Raw genomic sequence first — 19,525 nt, 5'->3', positions numbered from 1 at the left:
CTTTATCAAGGCATTTCTGCCCTAGCTGGTTTGGGTCAGTAGATAGAGTTGGCCTTCGGACTGAAGAGTCCTGGGTTCGATCCAGTCAGGGGCACATACCTCAGTTGCAAGCTCAATCCCTGGTTCTGGTCAGGGTGTGTGCAGAGGCAGCCAATCAATGTGTCTCTCATCACCTCTGTCTTTCCCTCTCCCTTCCATTATCTCTAAAAATCAATGAGAGAAATATCCTTGGGTGAGGATTAATAAAACTAAATAAATACAGTAAAGGAATCTTATTTTTAAAAAACAAACACAAAACTGCCTTTTCAGGAAAGTCTTTGATAACTTGCTTAAATACACAGAATTTTCCAGAAGTCATAGTGAAAGAAACTACAATTCAATTTTTTAATCAAAATGTGTATAAGACATTTCTAGACTTATTTCTGTTTTCTTCATCAAAATAGTTTTTTAACCAAAAGTGGTTGAAAACATGGGCTTATATCTAAATATCTGAAAAAACTAGTAAGTGCGTACATTTTTAGAAACTCCAAGATTTATCCATTACCAAAATTTAATGACAATTGGAATGTCCTTAGAAATATCAATGTAAAGACTAATTCAGGAAATGAAAAGGAAAATAAAAAGGCACTGACCAACCAACTGAAAAACTTGAACTTTGCATTAGCCGTGATGAAAAAAGGAATGCAGCTGGGGGAAACATTGAATGTGGCTTTGAAATTGCAGTGTTTTTCTCTTCTTTGTTCTCTTTATTCATTTTTAGCAAACATTTATTAAGCAATTATGGTGTGTAGTCATGTGGTGGATTCTAGGATAAATGAAGAGATAGCCCTTGCTTTTAAGAAATTTATAAACTAATAGGAGATTAAAAGACTAATAGCAAATAAAACATGTTCTCCGAGGCTACCGCCAAGTGCTAGGAGGAAACCACTTTGGTCATCTTTGCAGCAAAGTAGGGCAGAGGCCCCCGGTGTGCACACTTCATAATCTGCCCACTTCATAATCACAGGCAGCCTTTGACGTCTTCAGAGGGTGTAGGTGGGACAGGAAATCCCAGAGGGATGAGGACATGGCTGATTTGTGGGCATGTGACCCCTGCAGTCACATGCCCCCCCCCCCACCCCTTCTCAGTTTTGCACTCTGCTATCCCCATCTTGGTATTCTTATTTTTATCTTTGATCTTGTGTTTTGTAAGTGAAGTTTGATAGGACAGGAAAGCATGAATGTGAGCAGAGCAGATACACAGGAAAAGGTAAAAAGCTTTCATTTTAGTATCTTTAATCTTTTTCCTGCTTTTTAAAAAGAACAGTTTCCTTTAGCACTGAGCCCCACAAATTAGGACTCCAGTCCTGAGGGCATTCTACAAGGGGGAAATAATAGGTACAAAGGCACAGAGATGGGAACGCAAGAGACAAATTTGCAAGACTGGAAGAGTTGTTTGAGGTCTGAAGTCTGGTGTTTAAGCAATTCAGTGAAAGATTTAGAAGAGATGAAATTGTCAAAATTCACCAAATGATTGTGTTAATGGTAGGAATGATGGTAGATAAGGAATTGTTAAGATTTACAGTATTAAGCTTAAATGATTAGGATCTTAGGCATGTCCAAATTGGAAATGGAGAGGTCACTGCTTTGTGAGAAAGGTAATTCAGTGTTCGGCATGCTCAATTTGACATAGCCAAGTAGAATATGAGATGTTGTAAATACAGACTTGAACTCAGGACACCAGCTACTGTTGAATATAAAGTTGTGGCGGGGAGGTAATAGGGGAAGCCTTGCACATGAATGAGCTCGTCAATGGGAAGATGATGGGAGAGATAAGAAACAGGTCTAGAGGGAGGTGTTGAAGAGGGGGGACTGTGAAGGAATAGAGTGGAGAAAGGGCCTGTGAAGGAATCAAGAAGGAGCAGTCAGACAAAAAGCCAACAAGTGCTGTCAAGGCAAAAAGAGGAGGGGGCGGGGAGAGCCATCGGTAACCAGTTCCTTGGCCTTAGGTGGTATCTGAGAATAATTTCAATAAAATGTGGGCAAGAGGTTGTCCAGCAGATGTTGTGAAAGCTCAGGCAATAAGTATGAAGTAATATGTAATGATGTTTGTGATTAAAAGGAGAGAGCTTGGTGTGAGGGGTTAGCGCGGTCAAGGATGAAGGGCAAGGTGGTGCAAGATCAGGTGTTACTGGAGAATGCGTATGGGCTGGCGGAGCCCTAAGGGGTCAGAAGGCAGACATGAGCCACTCTAGCCAAAGGCTAAAGAATTACACTTTGGCCCAACCATCGTGGCTCAGTGGTTGAGCGTCAACCTATGAACCAGGAGGTCATGGTTTGATTCCTGGTCAGGGCACATGCCCGGGCTCAGTCCCCAGTGAGGGGGCATGCAGAAGGCAGCCAATCAATGATTCTCTCTCAACATTAATGTTTCTATCTCTCCCCCCCTCTCCCTTTCTCTCTGAAATCAAATATATATATACATATATATAATGTGTATATACACACACACCCACACTTTGTGCCCTCAGGCCCAGTTTAAATGTGGCTCTTTCAATGATGCTTGGGAGTCTGGATTTAAAGAGTTATTGAATTTGATAAAGGAAAACTGTTCAGAACAGAGCATCTGAGTTTTTATTTTGTAAACTGAAAAAACCCTTTTTCCATTTTGTCTGCATATTTTTATGACAGTTTTCCTATGCGTTATCCCTACAGACAGACTTCTAAGCAAGATCAGTGACGATAGAGAAAAGCTGAGTTCACTCCCCCTGTATGTCTCCCTTGAATTCACACTATTTTCTGGGAGTGAATGTCTCCATCACCAAAAATGAAGCTATTCCTTTAACCTCTCCTCTCCCTGGCACAGCCTCTTTCCTGGGGGACTTTTGCCTGAGAGTTATAGTTAGGAAAACATGTAAGGAAGTGTCCATAGTTTCTGGCCCAAGTGGTTTCTGGCTTTAGCAGCAGCCTTGCAAATCATCAGCTCCATCACACCCCAGTCTTGGTCAGCTCGGGCTCAAGGAAGAACCTCCGGCCCTAAAGTGCCCATCCCTGGCAGCCAACTGCTGCTCTGGGCAAAATAGTGATGAGAATTACCTTTGAATCTGGTAACTGGTACCAGGGCCAGGCTGAAAGGGCCCAACATGAACCATCCGTGGGGCAATTCCACACCGAATGGAAAGGAGTTAGAAAAACACTTCACCCAAACACTCCAGTGCCAGTCATGCCGGAAACTCGTGTTCCCAGCGCCTCCATAAAGAGCACCAGTGCCTGGGAGGTTTGAATGCCCGGCAACTTGCAGAAATGGGAAAATGGGTGCGTGAGAGTAGGTAGGGTGCTAGCAGGTTGAGTACCTTCTCTGCAATTGCCTTGACCTATAGCAGTGGTTCTCAACCTTCCTAATGCCGCGACCCTTCGATACAGCTCCTCATGTTGTGGTGACCCCCAACCATAAAATTATTTTCGTTGCTACTTCGTAACTGTAATTTTGCTACTGTTATGGATCATAATGTAAATATCTGATATGCAGGATGTATTTTCATTGTTACAAATTGAACATAATTAAAGTATAGTGATTAATCACAAAAACAATATGTAATTATATATGTGTTTTCCGATGGTCTTAGGCGACCCCTGTGAAAGGGTCATTCGACCCCCAAAGGGGTCGCGACCCACAGGTTGAGAACCGCTGACCTATAGTGTCTTATTTCACCTGCTCAGTAACCCTGGATGCAGTTTTTCCAAAGGTCATCTCGTCTCCTGGTTGACAATCAGACCAGCTTTGTCCCTCACAATCTAAGTAGCATTTGTCAAGTTATTCCAAGTATTCACATAGCACTAACTCACAGGGTTGCTCTGAGGCCCAATTAAGACCTTTATAGTTGCTACTCATTGAAAAGATTAGAATCTTCTCCCCTACAAGTTACTCAAAATAAACAAGACCCTACTCTATAAAACACCAGAAAAAGAAATCAGTAAAGTTCTGATTTTTCCTTTGAGGACTACAACATGTGTTGTTGTTGTTTTAAATTTCTTAACAATATCATATTCTTTCTCAAAGGACAGTTTGGTCTGCCCCTGCTTTGCTGATGCCCAAAACACATACTCTACTTACGGATAAAGAAGTGCCTTGCACTACCCATCCCACAGCATCCCACTAGTGGTGCTAAATATATCAGCACAGGCTTTCCTAGGAGTAATAGTTGTAAGAGGAAAATTACCTCCTTCAAGCATTTATTTTATGAATATTCCATATAATACACTTGTTTCTCTTTACAAATAAGACCGCTGATGGGAAATGCAACCTTGTTTGTATGCAAGTTTATATGTGTAGGGTTTATGATTAAAATATTGAGAAGGTGCCCATTGATAAAGGACTGTTTAAATAAATTATGGTACACCAACACAGTGGAATATTATAAAAGAGTTTTGGAAACAAAACAAAAATCCCGCTGTGTACTGCTACGGACATTTTCCTGGATATATTGTTAGATTAAAAGAGGGCAACAATGAAGTCGTGTATACGCCATCTTTCAGGTAAAAGGGCAAGACGCAAAAACAATGTGTCCTAATATTTGCGAAAGAAGACTGGAAGGATATGCAAAGAATCCAGCAGTCCCTACCAAAGGGCTGAGGGGCTGAGGGGAGAGGTGATAAGAATGGAGGCCAGACTTGGCAACATACACTTTTTCATATTGTTTTGATTTTCGAGCTGTATGAATATGCTACTTATTCAAAAAGAGAAAGGTTTTAGCTTAGGGGGGAAAAGCCTTTCAAACAAATGTAAATGCCACACACAGTGGAATTATAGAAGCCTCTCTTCCGACTGATGAGGCCTTTGGAAAAGGCCAGCGTGTGGAGCAAACCTCAGGACTGTGGGTGTGCGTTTAGGATGCTCCAGGGGCAAGAGCCTTCAGCTGTCGGGCGTCTCCAGCTAAATGGCAGGAATGACACCTCCAGGTTAGGGGTTTGCTTCTCTATTTACTCCGCTAATCGGCAAAAAAAAAAAAAAAAAAAAAAAATAGCCTTACTAAAGCAAGCCGTTTGCCCCAGTTCAGTCACAAATATCCTTTTCTAAGAATATTCACATTTTCCTTGCCATTTTTCCCAGCCACTTACCTACTTTTTCTCCCAGAATTCAGAATTTATTTCATAACACTTAATTTACTGTGCCTAATCAGGAGTCTATTTGTCTTAGTGAGCCATGTAATTTTAAGACAATGAAATACAGGGTCTTGGATGGGTTTCTGTTGAATGTACAGCTGCCCTGCTCATTGTCACTGTAAGCTGCTCCCACAGGTGCCCAACCCAGCTCTAATATTAAAACACAGAAAACATGTCTTCCTTACCCACTTCTGTGTTCATACAGTCAGCTGAAGTGGCATGGGTGGTATATCATGTTTTGATAGTTTCTCATTCGTGAGCTAAATTTCCAAGTAAAATGTAGAGGCTCAAAATATAATTTTTTTTATTTCCTACCTTCCTGTCCTCCACATTTACTATCCTGGTTTATATCTGCATGCACAAAATTCTACTATTACAGCATGTTAAAGTATTGGCCAAATTTAAAAAACAAAAAAGAGTATTTTCTCTACTTTAGAGTTCTACTGATGATAAAGGATATTGCTTTTTACCATCTCTCCCCCTAAATTCTCAGTTAGTGATCATATTTTTCCTTTGAGTTCAATTAAGAAAGGACTCAAGAAAAAAAATGTTTTCCTTTTACACAGCTCGTCCTCTCAAAAATCCTCTTTAAAGATACTGACAACAGTATGAGAATATATACAACAGCCCTTGAAAGCTCACCTTGAGAAGAACAGCTTTCTTTCTGCCCTTAACAATGCATTTTGTAAATTTTAAGAATAAAAAAGAAAGTAATACGAAATGTAAGATCAAAAGAATTGACAGGATGCATCGAACTTCTGCATTTAGAAAATTATATATGACTAGTTGTTAGATAAACCAGAATATAACCAATGCTGGTGTTAAACGTGACGCTCATTATCAGAGCATCGCTCATTAAAATATATGTGAGGACTACACTGAGCGGAAGCAGCTGACCACAAGAGCCGGCATACTGCCTAACTCCGTTTAGGCAGCAGAGAATCCCATGCTGTAGACTCCCAGACGGGTCTTGCAACCCAAGAACAGACGGAACTCAAACTCATCTCTGGTAACAGATATCAAAACAGTGGTTGACTGTGGGGAGTGGAGATGGACTGGAAGAAGAAGGGAACTCCCTGGGGGTGATAGAAACGTTCTATACCTTCAACGGGATACTTTGTCAAAATTCACCTAACTGTACATTTAAAATCTGTGCGCTTTGCTCTGTAAAATTTACCTCAATTCAAAAAACGATTATTTAAAGAGAACATTTATATTCAGAATATTATATAAGAGATTATATAATATATAAGTATTTTATATAAGAGTGGTAGGAGCTATTACTCCAGGTGCTTCTTGCTGAGGTATAGTAGGACCTGCTTCAATGCAGATAATCCTCCGATTTCCATTGATTCTCAATTTAAATCAAAATAAATGGCTCAAAATTATTCATTTTTTTAAACCTGTGGAACACATTCCCCCACAATATTTGTTGACGGCTATTCACAACACTCATAGATAAAGGAAGGTAAACTTCAGTTCAATCCTGACCAAATAATCACAAACGCTAGAGTGGTAGAGGTAAAGTAACATGATTATATTCAGACTGATGATGTAATGTAATAATGTGCATGGAATAATAAATCAACTACTTCAAGGATGAAGACATTATGTGTTCCAGAATATTAAATGACAAGACTATTTTGCTATCAAGGGTCTTATACCATATTTTTACCAGGCTTGCTCAGAAAAGCAAAAAGAATAAGAAAGCCAGAATGTTGACCTTCTGTTCCTACAATGTCCCAAAAGAGACTTCACTTGTTTTGCCCCCAGGGAAACTAATTTCGCAATGTCTACAGAACCAAAAACGATAGTCATATGCAACCAGTAAAATTGTACCACTTGCCTTAAAAGTGGTCATTTATCTACCCACTCCTTGAGGATTAAGTAAAGGAAAACAAAAATAAAAGTCCAAGTGCATTTTGAGGCGGTCTTAGTGAAATCAAGTGCAAGGCCTCTCTGCGTAAGCACTCTGAAGCTCCCGGGGATGGAACATTGCATTCTTCTTTTAGTTATTAAGAAAAAAGATGCCAAAACATGAAAACACAAAATATTTTTCATAAAGTATTAGGTACTATTTGTTTTTATGCATTTAACCAAAAATATTTATTAACTCTGATTAACAGCTAGCATTTACACACACATCTACATATACATATACGAAATATATATATATATAAACACACACATGAGTGGCCAGATTATTATGACCACCTGACATTTGTAGACAAATTAGCTATAATTTCGCACTGAAGTTGCTAGAGGGCCAGACCATTATAAATAGGGAAGCAGGTTGTTTACCATGACAGTAGAAGTGATTTTTTCTGAAAATATGGATAAACAACACTCAAAGCAACAAAGTTTCAATTATAGAAGGTAAATAAACCCCAGATACCCATAGCCACAGAGCTGGAGTGAGCAGGAGGCTTGGGTTGCCCCTGGTGATGGAGGAAGCCAAGTTTCCCTTCTGCCCGCCTTGGCCATGCCCCACCCCTGCCAGCCTGATCGCCCCTCACTGCCTCTGCATGCTGGCCTGGTGCCTCCAACTGCTCTCCTCTGACAGCCTGGTCACCCCTCATGGCCCCCCCACCAACCTGGTCACCCCACACAGCCTGCTGTTCAGTTGTTTGGTCATCCCTCATTAACCCCCCTACCGGCCTGGTTGTAGGCAGCCATCTTGTGAGGGTGTGAGGGTTAATTTGCTTATTACCTCTTTATTATATAGGATGTCATGAACATGAATCAGATTAATATGATGAAGCGTCAGAAAAGAAGCCTAGATTTTGTCCATCTGGATGTCTGCCTCAGAATATAAGCTCTATGAGAGCAACACATTTCTACCTCACTTATAAGATCATGGCTTCTGCTCTATTTTTCTTGGATAACATCAAAGAGTGATTTTGATAACACCTCCCAGTGTTTCTTCCAGTGAGCAAGCAAGGGTCCCACAGAAATGCAAACCATTTTATTATCAACTATTATATAGATTAAAATAGTCTCTAATCTCAGTCCTGTGCTAGTTTAACTATGCAATAAGTAATATCTTAAGTCAGCAATTTTCAACCATGCCCTGCAAAAATTTTTAAAACATACAATGCCTGCCTGGCTGGTGTGGCTCAGTGGTTGAGTGCCAGCCTATGAACCTGGAGGTCATGGTTCGATTCCCAGTCAGGGAACATGCCTGGGTTGTGGGCTCGATCTCCAACATGGGGCATATAGGAGACAGCCGATCAATGATTCTCTCTCATCATTGATGTTTCTGTCTCTCTCTCCCTCTCCCTTCCTCTCTGAAATCAATAAAAATATCTTTTTTCAAAGAGAGATTAAGCAAAAAGTAAAGTTTTTCAAATATGGATTGTGGTTATAAAGACTGCTTTTATTTTGTTTGCATTTTTCTGTGCATTTGAAGTATTTTATACTCAAAAATAAAATATAATTTTAAAAATCTGATAATACTTTCTGGCTTTAACAAGCTCCTAGAAACAGAAGGGCTAAAAGCTCAACCAAAGAAGAATGCATCAACATAATATTTTCATTTATGCTGAAAATAAATGATTTATAATACCATACTGCATAGAAATAAAATCAAGTTGAATGTTTAAGGAGAAATACTGTCACATTTTTCCATTTTATCTGTAGTCCTACAATCTTATAAATACATCATGTTAGCATCGTTTCTTCTATTCATTATTTGAGAGGTTAATAATGTCCTAATTCTAGTTAATTTTTGCAGAGTTTCCAAATAAATGTAATTATGCACAGGAATTTAAGAGTTACAGTTTTGTGAAGGATAGTCCCTCCACTCATAATAATGAATTATTCTATAGGAGCATAGTTCTCCTTACCAACACTTTACACACAATCCAGATCATTTAGATATCAGGGGTTGTATTCCACTTACTCCATTCTTATTTGCATCTTATTTCACCCAGGCGCCTGGAGGATCTTGTCTGGGAGAATTCTAGCTAATGTAATCATGTAACTCTGTTATACCAGCAAGGACTCATGTCTACAAACAGAAATAAAGCCAGAGTTCTTTAAGCTGGCTAAAAAAGTTTAGTCAAAGCAAGTTAGAATTGTCAATAATCTTACACTGAAAGACCGGGTACTCTCTAGATAACATAATTTTGTACACTGTTACTATACATAAACGTGAAGGTTAAATAGGAAAAGGAGGGAGGCCCTGGCAGGTATGCTCAGTGGTTGGAGCATCAGCCCGTGAACCAAAGGGTCGTGGGTTCCATTCTTGGTCAAGGGCATGTACGTGGGTTGCAGTACCCAGTCAGCACTGAACCATTCATAGGCATTTGATATTGTAGACATGTACACCACCAAATAGCCACATATCTGGCCCGTCAGGGCGCGTGCTAGAGGCAACAAATCTATGTGTCTCTCACACAATGTCTCTCTCTCTCTCTATCCATGTTTCTCCCTCTCTCTCTCTCTTTCTTTCTCTCTCTCTCCCCCCCCTTCTCTCCCTTTCTTCCACTCTCTCTAGAAATCAATAGAAAAAATATCCTCAGGTAAGGGTTAACACGAAAAAAGAAAAGAAGAAGCAATTACATGTTGTTATGTGTTTATTTACAATTTTTCCTTCAGATCAGCATCCTTTCTAATAGTGAACTTCAAGGATTTTTTAATACTGGGCAGACTAATTTCTTAGTCTTCCATTACAAAATGCATATATTCAGGAAATAGGACCAACATAATGGAAAGTTTGATACAACTTTTACCAAGTTCTTAGATAACTGAGTATGTAACGCCAGGCTTTGACCATGTTTCTCTCTTGGGGAGTGTGGTGACTGAGCAGGAGAGGGTGGTCTTTCCAGTCCCAGCAGAGATGCCTGTGCTGCTCTTTGTGTTTCCCTTCACGAAGCAAATAGTTATTCAATCCTGAGCGCAGAACACCAGTACTGTCGGTGCTTTAAGAAATAAAATAATCTTTCTAAAATACAGCCCCTATTGTCAAGACATTGTGAAACTAAGATGTCATGAAGAGTTAGAAATATCATCTGTTGCTGAGGCAAAGAGCCAAGCCAGCCAGTCCCTGCTGGACTGGAACCCAACCAAACATCTTGGCTGGTTTCGTCCCATCCTCTGCCAACTGAGCCAAGTGGTTTGTGTGGTGTCAGTATTAGCGACACATGGGTTATAGCATGAGCAATATCAGCAAAGCAGATCTCTAGGTAAAGATAAGGTTGAGCAAGAAAGGCAACATGATAACTACAAAAATCACGGCTCTTTAGTGCGCAAAACACTGCAAGTTGTTTTCTTTTACTTCAGTTAAATGAGTAACATGTTTCTAAAAACAGGCATCAGATTAAGAAAAATTTACCAGCTATACATTAATGACTGTCTGTTATTATGTTTCGATTTTGTACTTATATACCTCTTCTAACTGGCTGTGTTTATTTTCTTTCAATTCAGCATTGAATCCAGAATTGAATTTTAAGTTGTGACGGTGAAGATCTAGGGATCTGTGAGACACCGCATTTCTGGAATGACATGCTTTTTCATTGTGTTTATTTTACATTAAAATAAATTAATTTTCCAGGTAGAGACAGAGAAGTTATTTTAATCCAGCTTACAATGCAAACCCCTCTGGGCACCCCTCGCGTGGCTCCTCTCCTCAGGTCCCCGTGAGCAGCAGGGGCTGCTTTTCTTCTCTAGAAATGTCAGGAGGAGGAGGGGCCGGCTGGGTGTTGTGACACTGTGCTACATTGCTGTACTATGGAGGCCCTAGCTTTGTGCTGCTGAGAGCTCCATGACAATGTGGAACGGTATCCTGTGCTTTCCTCCGCCTGCATTTCTAAGCCTGTGTGTGTGCACACACATGTATCACTCATCTTGCAGCTGCTTCTCTTCCTTATTTAAGAAAACTGTATTTTATGTAAAGACACCACCAGGACCGTGTAGTAACTTGCAATTACATCTTCCAACCAACTGGCAGGACTGAACAATGAGCTGGAATACAGGCTTTAATGCATTAAAAATGTGGCAGGCAAGAGCCTGGTATGATCAACCTTGAGGTAAAACTCAAAACTGAGACAGTATTTTTTTTTTAATGTAGAAAACCAACTGGTGATGTCCATACATAATGTGTAATCACATCATTAGTTCCAGAAAGGAGTAATAAAAAGCATCGTTCTATTCAGGCCACAATGTATCTTCAGGTATAAATCACTTAACCCTCCACTAAACCTCCCTCTCCTTCGAGTCTTTAATAGGCAACGGGTGCTTCCTGGGAGAGCTTGGTCGGAACACCTGTCCTAAACACTTGTGAAGGGCCAGGAACAAGCACTTGGCAGCCACGATATCATGATGTCAGGATGTTGGGGCCCCTCGGCACTTTCTCTTGGAGATTCCTACCTAGGTCTGCTCTCCACAGGACATGCCTGTGCTGCAGGCCGCTCTACCTCTGTGTCCATTTTACCAAATCTCTACCCTCTGTTGTTTCAAGAAACAAATTCGTGCCACAATAATCATATTACTATAATCACAATGACAGCTGGCACTATCCACACACTTCCTCTATGCCAGACACTAAGTGCTTTACATGTATTAACTCGTTGAATCCCCACAACAACTGTATGAGGCAGGCACAACCATTAAACCCTGTTTATAGGTGAGGAAAATTGAGGCCCAGAGTGGTTAAGTAACTTGCCCCAACGTCACCCAGTTGGTAAATCAGAAAGCCAAAACTTGAATGAGATGGTCTAACTCTATAACCCTTAACCCATAAATGCTGAGAATTAATGTGCTGACCCTTCCTAGGGTGCCTCCTCCTCCCCTCACCAGTGTAAGTAGGTTCATTCTAAAGGTAAGAATTTTAGGTATTATATTTGATAGGGTGATGCTTCACAAGCCAGTGGAATATAAGCAAATCTCCAACATTCCCTCATGAGCTAGACAGGGACTCCTGCTGCCAGGAACTGCCTAGTTTCAAGAACTCTTTCTGAAGTTCGTTTTAAAATTGAATCTAGATGATACAAAATAAATGTTACAAAGAATGTTAGTTCTTTTCAAGGAGTGAAGTCCCGGAACCCATATAAATATAATAAAAGAGAAACAGGGAAATATGTAAGATGTTCTACAGGATGTGAAGGCGAAATCCATATGGCAAATGTACTTATTCAAGGCAACCGTTTAGGCAAAGCCTGTGTCAGTTTCCGTCTTTGTGACAAGGCTTGGACAAACAGTAAAAGTAGTTAAAGTGTCAAATATGGTGCACAATGAAAATCAAAAAGGGGGAAATGTGAGAGTCAATGTTTGGACAATTGATCTAAAAAAAATATGGGTACAATATGGCAGAAGGTGAGAGAAGGTGGCCTCCCCTGCAAATGCAATATGCTCAATGAAAGGCTGTTTTCCCCGGGCATGTCAACAGTCAGCCCAATCTGAAAACCCAGCCATCAAGTGCCAGATGAGGAGTGCAAAAATGCCAAGACACAGAGAAAGAGGTAAAGTGAGCCAATAAAAGAACTCCCATCTTGTGGCAGTTTCATAAAAAGGATTTACATAGAAATCAAGGACTAATAATGAGAGCATACAAATTACTGTGGAAAATGATGATTAGTGATAATAATTGTTCGAGAAAACATGTGTGTCACCTGCTTCTAAATGGTAATTTACATTAGACTGATGAATAATTCAAATCTCTCCTAGGACAGAGCCTGATGCTGTGACTAACTAGTTTCCTAGTCGGGCCAAGGGGAGAGGGCTGTAACTGAACAACACCTCCCAGAATGGCCTGTCCCTGGAAGCAATTCCTTCACGGCCATTCATGTCTGCTCACCCTGACTGAGGCTCAAAGTTCTTTAGCTACTTCTCTCTCTCTCTCTCTCTCTCTCTCTCTCTCTCTCTCCTCTCCCTCTCTCCAGCTCCCTCCTACTCTAATTTATCTTTCTTGCCTTCAAGGTCTGAATAAAATAAATAGCTTATAATCCCAAAGTTTCCAAAACCTTAAAAGGCTTCGTATATAAAATGTGTAAGACTTTGAAGGAAAGCACACAAAGGAATAATCTGCTTGGCAAATTAGAGGTTCTGAGAAACTGTCTGAATATTGACCACAGTGCTCAGAAAGGCGTTTCCTTCTGTTTGTCTGCAAACTCCTATTCTGATAAATAAATTGCATCAGGAGCGCTGTTATAGATACTATTTTAAGTTCAACAGACGCATTAATGGAACAGAGATGTTACCATCCCCAATCTTTCCAAATGAGAGGTGTCATAATATCACCCTAAAAGGCAAAGAGCTTTTATCAAAGGGGACTAGGTCTGCTATAGACTGAATGCTTGTGTCCACCCACAGTTCATATGTTGAAACCTCATCCCCAATGTGATAAAATTTGGAGGATAGTCCTCTCATGAATGAGATGATTGCCCTTAAAAATGAAACTCAGAGAGATCCCCGGTGCCTTCTGTCTTGTGAAGATATGGAAAAAAGATCACAGTCGATGAACTAGGTGAGTCCTCACCAGACACTAACTCTGCCTTGACCTTGGACTTCCCAGCCTCCTGCACTGTCAGAAATAAATTTGTTGTTTATAAGCCACTCAATCCATGGTATTTTGTTGTAGTAGCCCAAAGGGAATAATACAAGGCTCAAAATTATGAATTTCTTTTGTTTGTTTATTAATGCTCACCTAAGGATATTTTTCCATCGATTTTTTTTTAAGAGAGGGGAAGGGAAGGGCAGAGACACAGAGAGAGAGAGATACAATGACCAGAGCCGATTGACCAGGGCTGGAGATTGAGCCTGCAGCTCAGGTACATGCCCTTGGTTGGAATCAAACCTGGGACTCTTCAGTCTGCAGACCAACACTCTATCCACCGAGCCAAACCAGCTAGGGCAAAATTATGATTTTTAAGTATATTTGAGTGGTAAGTTTCCATACGTCTTATTATCTTTAATGAAGGTTTTATATGACATGTGTAATTAAACAAACATAAATTGACTTAATAAGAATCAGCTATTAATTTTCCATAACATATCTTTACTACAGGTAAGCTATAGCAATATTTAGATAGTATTTCCTTAGTCTGCTTTGTGGTGGAGATTTTTTGTTTTAGCAGAGTCAACTTTGTTTACATTTCCTGAATCTTCTGGATTTCCTGGAGGGAGAGAGAGCAAGAATAAATAAGGAGAAGGCAGAAGAAGAAGAGGATCAGGAAAAGGATGGTTAAAAGAAAGGGAGAAAAAGAAAAGAAGAAGGAAGCACCTCCCTCCAAATGTAAAAGCATTGAGGACACTTTCACTTGGTTTTAGAAATATGTTACATGTTAGATCTAGAGAAAAATCCTCTTGTTCTTCACTGTTAAGTTCTCAAAGTTTATGAATTAGTCAAGTAATAGTATCCCAGTAACCTGGCGCTGGCTTTAAAAATAACTCTCCTTTCTCCTTTTTGGTTTGGAAAGTTCGTAACTAAAGAGGTTTTCCTTTACTTTCTGATTGGATCCAATGTAAATATTTCTAGGAGATAGCCAATGTAAATCTTTAACACTTCAATAGAAAACTTTATCATATAGTTTTCTACAAATGAAGAACACGGGGAGTCAGATACAAAGAGTGCCCTAATAGGGAGGTAAGGGTGATGGGACATGTGGAGACAGGGCTAGATGCATTGCAGTTAGTTTTGCCTGACTTTGTGGTTTTGCCTGTAAGGATGGCAACTATCACTGTACTGTTCTAACCTGTCAGGGAAGGAACAGTATCTATTATCTTTGAATGCATTGCATCAGCCATAGAGTAGCCATCCTATGGATGTTTGCTGAATTAATGAGTGCAAGTATTCGACAGTTAATATACAGGGTGTCCTCAGAAATGTATACACATTTAACAGATGATAGTTCAATTTTGAAAAATTAAATGTACTCTAATAAATACTGCCTTTGTAATTATTCAAAGTGTGTGTATACATTTTTAGACACCCTCTATTCTTGATATTTTATATAACCTATAAGCAATATGATCACTCACCTCTTGGAAATTGACTTCTAGAGAATGGTGTATACAGCAAATATTGTCTCCAACTAGCTACTCTTCTGCATTAACTTTTAAACCATGTTCTGCTTTTGTTGTGGATATTATAATAGAGGATGGCTAATAAGAGAGACATCCAAAAGATGATCCACATTACAAACATATTTAATCATTTTTTTTTCAATATTTATTGAGCACCTGACATGTGACAAGTAAGAGAGGCAAAGTCTCTGACCTCTTGGAGTTTATATTCTAGTAAAGAAAAATAGAGCAAAAGAAAAAAGTGTAAACAAAGTACTTTTTGCATGTGATAGATTCTATTTTTAAAAATATGAATGTGACAGAAAAAGACTGATGAGATAGTAGGTCTGGCCTGGGAGTGCTTCCTGAGAATGCAATGGGAAGGATGTGGTCATATTAATTTCTGGGGAAAGTGTTCCAGTCAGAGGGAACAGCAATTGTAAGAACTCTGAGGAATGTGTTCTGAGAACAGAAAAGTGAATGTGGTTTTAACATAGAGGAGAACAGTCTTTCTAACAACAAGCCCTATAGTTTAAATTGTCATTGAATGCTCTTTTTGAATAGTGTCTAAGAGTTAGACACTGGTCTTTCAAACTGTCTAGAGATACTAATTCTGTCTTTGCCATTTTGTTTTGTCTTGTTTTACTCAGCAATCTTATGTTCCTGAGTTGTATGTTCAAGTTCTTTCTCTAATGGGCTTTCTCCATAATTGCACCGATGAGTTGAAGCATGAAGACAGGCCTGCCTTAGAAAAGTGAACCTACGTGTCCAGCACTTGAAGTTAGACAATGAAAGCAAGAGTATTCCATCCAAACACATTCATTAGGCTCTACATCTGACCTGGGAAGCTTGAAGAAACTGTGGCCTAGGATCTGAACATTAAGACATTTATAATCATTAATACATTATTATGGAGTCAGTTTATCCCATGACCTAATCATTGGCTTGGAAAGCAAAGAGAAGGAAAACTGGAAGGAAGAAGTTTAGTTGATGTGGGAGCAAAGCAAGAAAGGATCAATAAATGATAAGTCACCAAGACAAAGTTATTTTCTGCTCAAAATTTCAGCCATCCTAAGTAGTGGTTGTACAGTAGTTTTACACTGAAAGTATAAACGTGTTCTTACTGCAATAGAATATATGAAATTACAAAACAAATGAACATTTTTTCCGTAAGGCTACAATAAATTGCTTTTTCCTTGTGTGTGTGTGTGTGTGTGTGTGTGCTATGATTGTGTCCACTGCTGATCGTGTCTCACAAAGCTTTGTGATTTCCTTAATTAAAGCAGTTGCAGTGAACATCACAATTGTAGATGTTCACTACAATTTAAGATGATATTTTTAATATTATGATATCTATTTTAATGGAATGTTGTTAATAGTAAATCTATTGTAATTGTAAGACAACATCTTAAAAAATAGCTACCATAGAAGACTTTTTTGAGGATGTCACATATTGTCCCTGAATATCTACAACAGTCTAAAATGATATTCAAATTAACATATGAGAAGATATTTCTTTTTTGTTTTCAAAAATACCATTGGAAAAAAAAATAAATTATTGAGGATAATTTTCTTGTGTGTCCCAAAAATAAGTTTCAAGGACAAAAAAAAACCCATAAAAGAAAGAGTAGGGAAAAAAGCAGAAGGAGAAAAAAGAATGAGACAAAACTAGAGTGGAAGAAAAAAAGAAAGAGAAGGTAAAGAAAATCCAAATATTTGCAGAAAGTGACTTTATTCAAATAAGTACATAACCTCTCCAGGTGAATACTTTGCATGCATATTTTGACACATTTACTTAAAATTTTTTTAAATTTGTTTTATTATCACATACCATAATGTATATATAGAGGGTGAATCTATAATTTTATCTCACTTGTCTTAAATGATAGTTATAATATACAAAGCTACATTAAACACAAAAATATTTGAATACAAAGATTCTCCATATCGGAAGTAATAAAATTAAAAGTAATTTTTTCAAGTATGAAATTTTATTAAAGTATTACTTAATTTTTCCTGTGTGTTGGCATTGTTACCAACAATCTTTGAGGGACTAATTCCTTTAAAAGGTATTTTATTCCTGGTACTTGATTTCCCTTTTCTATCATTTCATTATATCTTCCACAGTTCCACCCTCAAAATCTGAAAAACAACCACCAAGGAGAGTGGCAAAACGTTTGAGTTTCTTGCAGAGGTCTGAGGGAGTGACCAAGAAGAGGCTGAGGAGGGTCCAGGATTAACATCACACGGGATTTGACTGCCCCTGTGAAGAACATTGAATTGGGGGCCGGAGGGAGCGGGGACCCACGCCTTTTGCAAGCTTTCTGTACTGAGAGCCAGCCCCATCCTAGCTGCTCATAGCTTCTGCTCCTGCCGCCATCCACCGCATCCCTTTCCATGGGCAACCTAGAGCCCAGGTTGGAGGGTACTGTAGAGCTGAAGGAACGTGGCCTCGCCTGGAAAACCTGCTGACCTCCACTAAAAGCTAAATACTTTCCAGATGGGGTTTGTTTTTTTTTAAATCAACCTAAATAAAAATTAAGTATAGTTTTCCCATCAACAGAAATGTATGGGGAGGTAAATTCTGTCTTATGCATCGTTTTAAGACGCATTTAAGATGTTTGGCGAGGGGGGTGGCGGGGGAAGAAGGCAAGATATATGGGGTGAAAGGATCTCTATTAAAAGAATACGATCCTTAAAGTTCGTCTAAGGACGGGGAAACTGAGGCCAGCAGGTGTTTATCATTCGCTCACAGTGGGGACTGGTCTTCTGGGCGTCGCCTTGGCTGGAGATCGCCCTCCCTAAGGACACCCTGTTCGAGAGTGTGGAGTCCTCAGCGCCCGGCCCAGGCTGCAAGGTCTCAGCCTGAAGCTCGGTCTCCCCCGGCGTCCTGGGAGGTGTCTCCGCCGCACGGGGAGTGTCCCTCCGGCTGTTCTCCTGCGAGAGCAACCCCAGGGCGGCCGAGAACGCGGGAGAGGAGGTGGAACGGGACTAAGCTGGGGGCCAGCGAGGGTGGCAGCGGCAGGAGGGGGGGAACTGCTCTCAGGGAGTTCAGGGGCGGCTCAGGGGTTCCGAAGATGCCATTCCCCAAGTCTGAGCCAGGCACTAGGCGTCCTCCCTCATTTAAAAGTTTCAGGACTGGAACCTAAGTTCCTGCGGTTTGATTCCCAGGATTTCCCCGAAAGAGACTCCTGCAGCTCATTTAAACTGGAGAGACGCTGAGGCTAAATTCACTTCCGGACCTTGGGTCCCACGCCCCTGTCTCCCGGCGGTCCTCCTCCCTACCCTTCACCCGGACACTACATTTTTGCCATTTGAGAGAGAGAGAGAGAGAGAGTGAGAGAGTGAGAGAGAGAGAGAGAGATAGAGAGTCTGAGACTTTTCAGGCTCTTTTGAAAATATATATAGAATAGCTCAAATAGTCCAAATGTATTTTCTAAATTACTCTATACATAAAATCTATAACTCAAGCCAAGAAAGAAATGCAATAGCCTAGATGGGGGAAAGGTCCCGCACCATCTTGGCTCAACTCCCGCAGGCTGCGCGGGTGGAGCCACCCCAACCCCTGCCACGCTCGCTCCTTCACAGGCCGGGGCGGCCGGAGCCTGTGGCATCGTCTTCAGGGCCGACACGTCACTTACGATCCCAGACTCTACATTCTTTATTATTATTATTATTATTAATTATTATTATTATTATTTTACAAATAAACTGGGTGAGATTGTCCCTCTGATTCCCAGCAGCAGCGGGAGGACCTCCGGGAGTTGGGGAGGAGGGGGGCCCTGCCTGCGAGTCTTCCCTCCCACGGAGGCTGGGGTGGGGCGGGTGAGAAGGGAGAGAGATGGTGGCCACTTGCTGGCCAAGTTCTCGGAGCTTCTAGGGGCCAAGTATTCGATCCAGTCTTGTCTCAATCTCGTTGTGAGAAGATCCTGAACTGGAACCATTTGAGAAGAGACGACCCCTGTAGCAGCCATGCCGGGCTGCTGGGTGTTGTCAGCCCGGAGCTCAGCCCGGCGTCTGTTCCCTGGCGGAGGCGGCCAGGGCCTGGGCTAGGAGCCTGGGCTGCCAGACCTCGGAGCTCCCGAAGCTGACTCCCCGGAGGGCAGGGGACTGTTCCCCCCACTCAGAGCCTGGCTGAGGACGGCGGCAGGTCCCGGGCCTGGGGGGCTCAGGTGTGCCCTCGGTAAGTCCCAGCTCCCAGGGAGGAGCGCGTCCACTTTGCCTCCGATGGCAGGGCGGAAGGGCTGCTACCTGGCCAAAGGTGAGTCCCAGTTCACAGGGGCCCACGCCAGGCCGGACTCCGGTTGGAGACGGCTCAAAACCAGGCGCAGCCCCCAACCCCTGGCCAGGTGCGCGGGCCTGGCCAACGGGGGCCGCTCCG

At 41.0% G+C, this 19,525-nt stretch overlaps 1 long non-coding RNA gene across 1 annotated transcript in view; it reads right to left on the bottom strand.

Moving 5' to 3' along the window:
- Nucleotides 1–19,525, bottom strand: part of LOC107184953 — a 53,382-nt gene that overhangs the window by 16,828 nt on the left and 17,029 nt on the right. The gene's annotated exons all lie outside the window — the stretch shown is intronic.

Source organism: Myotis davidii, unplaced genomic scaffold (genome assembly GCF_000327345.1).
Source record: "Myotis davidii unplaced genomic scaffold, ASM32734v1 scaffold44, whole genome shotgun sequence".
Taxonomy (NCBI): Eukaryota; Metazoa; Chordata; class Mammalia; order Chiroptera; family Vespertilionidae; genus Myotis; species Myotis davidii.
Note: the sequence above shows the minus strand (reverse complement) of the source record. Positions and strands in the feature narration are given on the sequence as shown.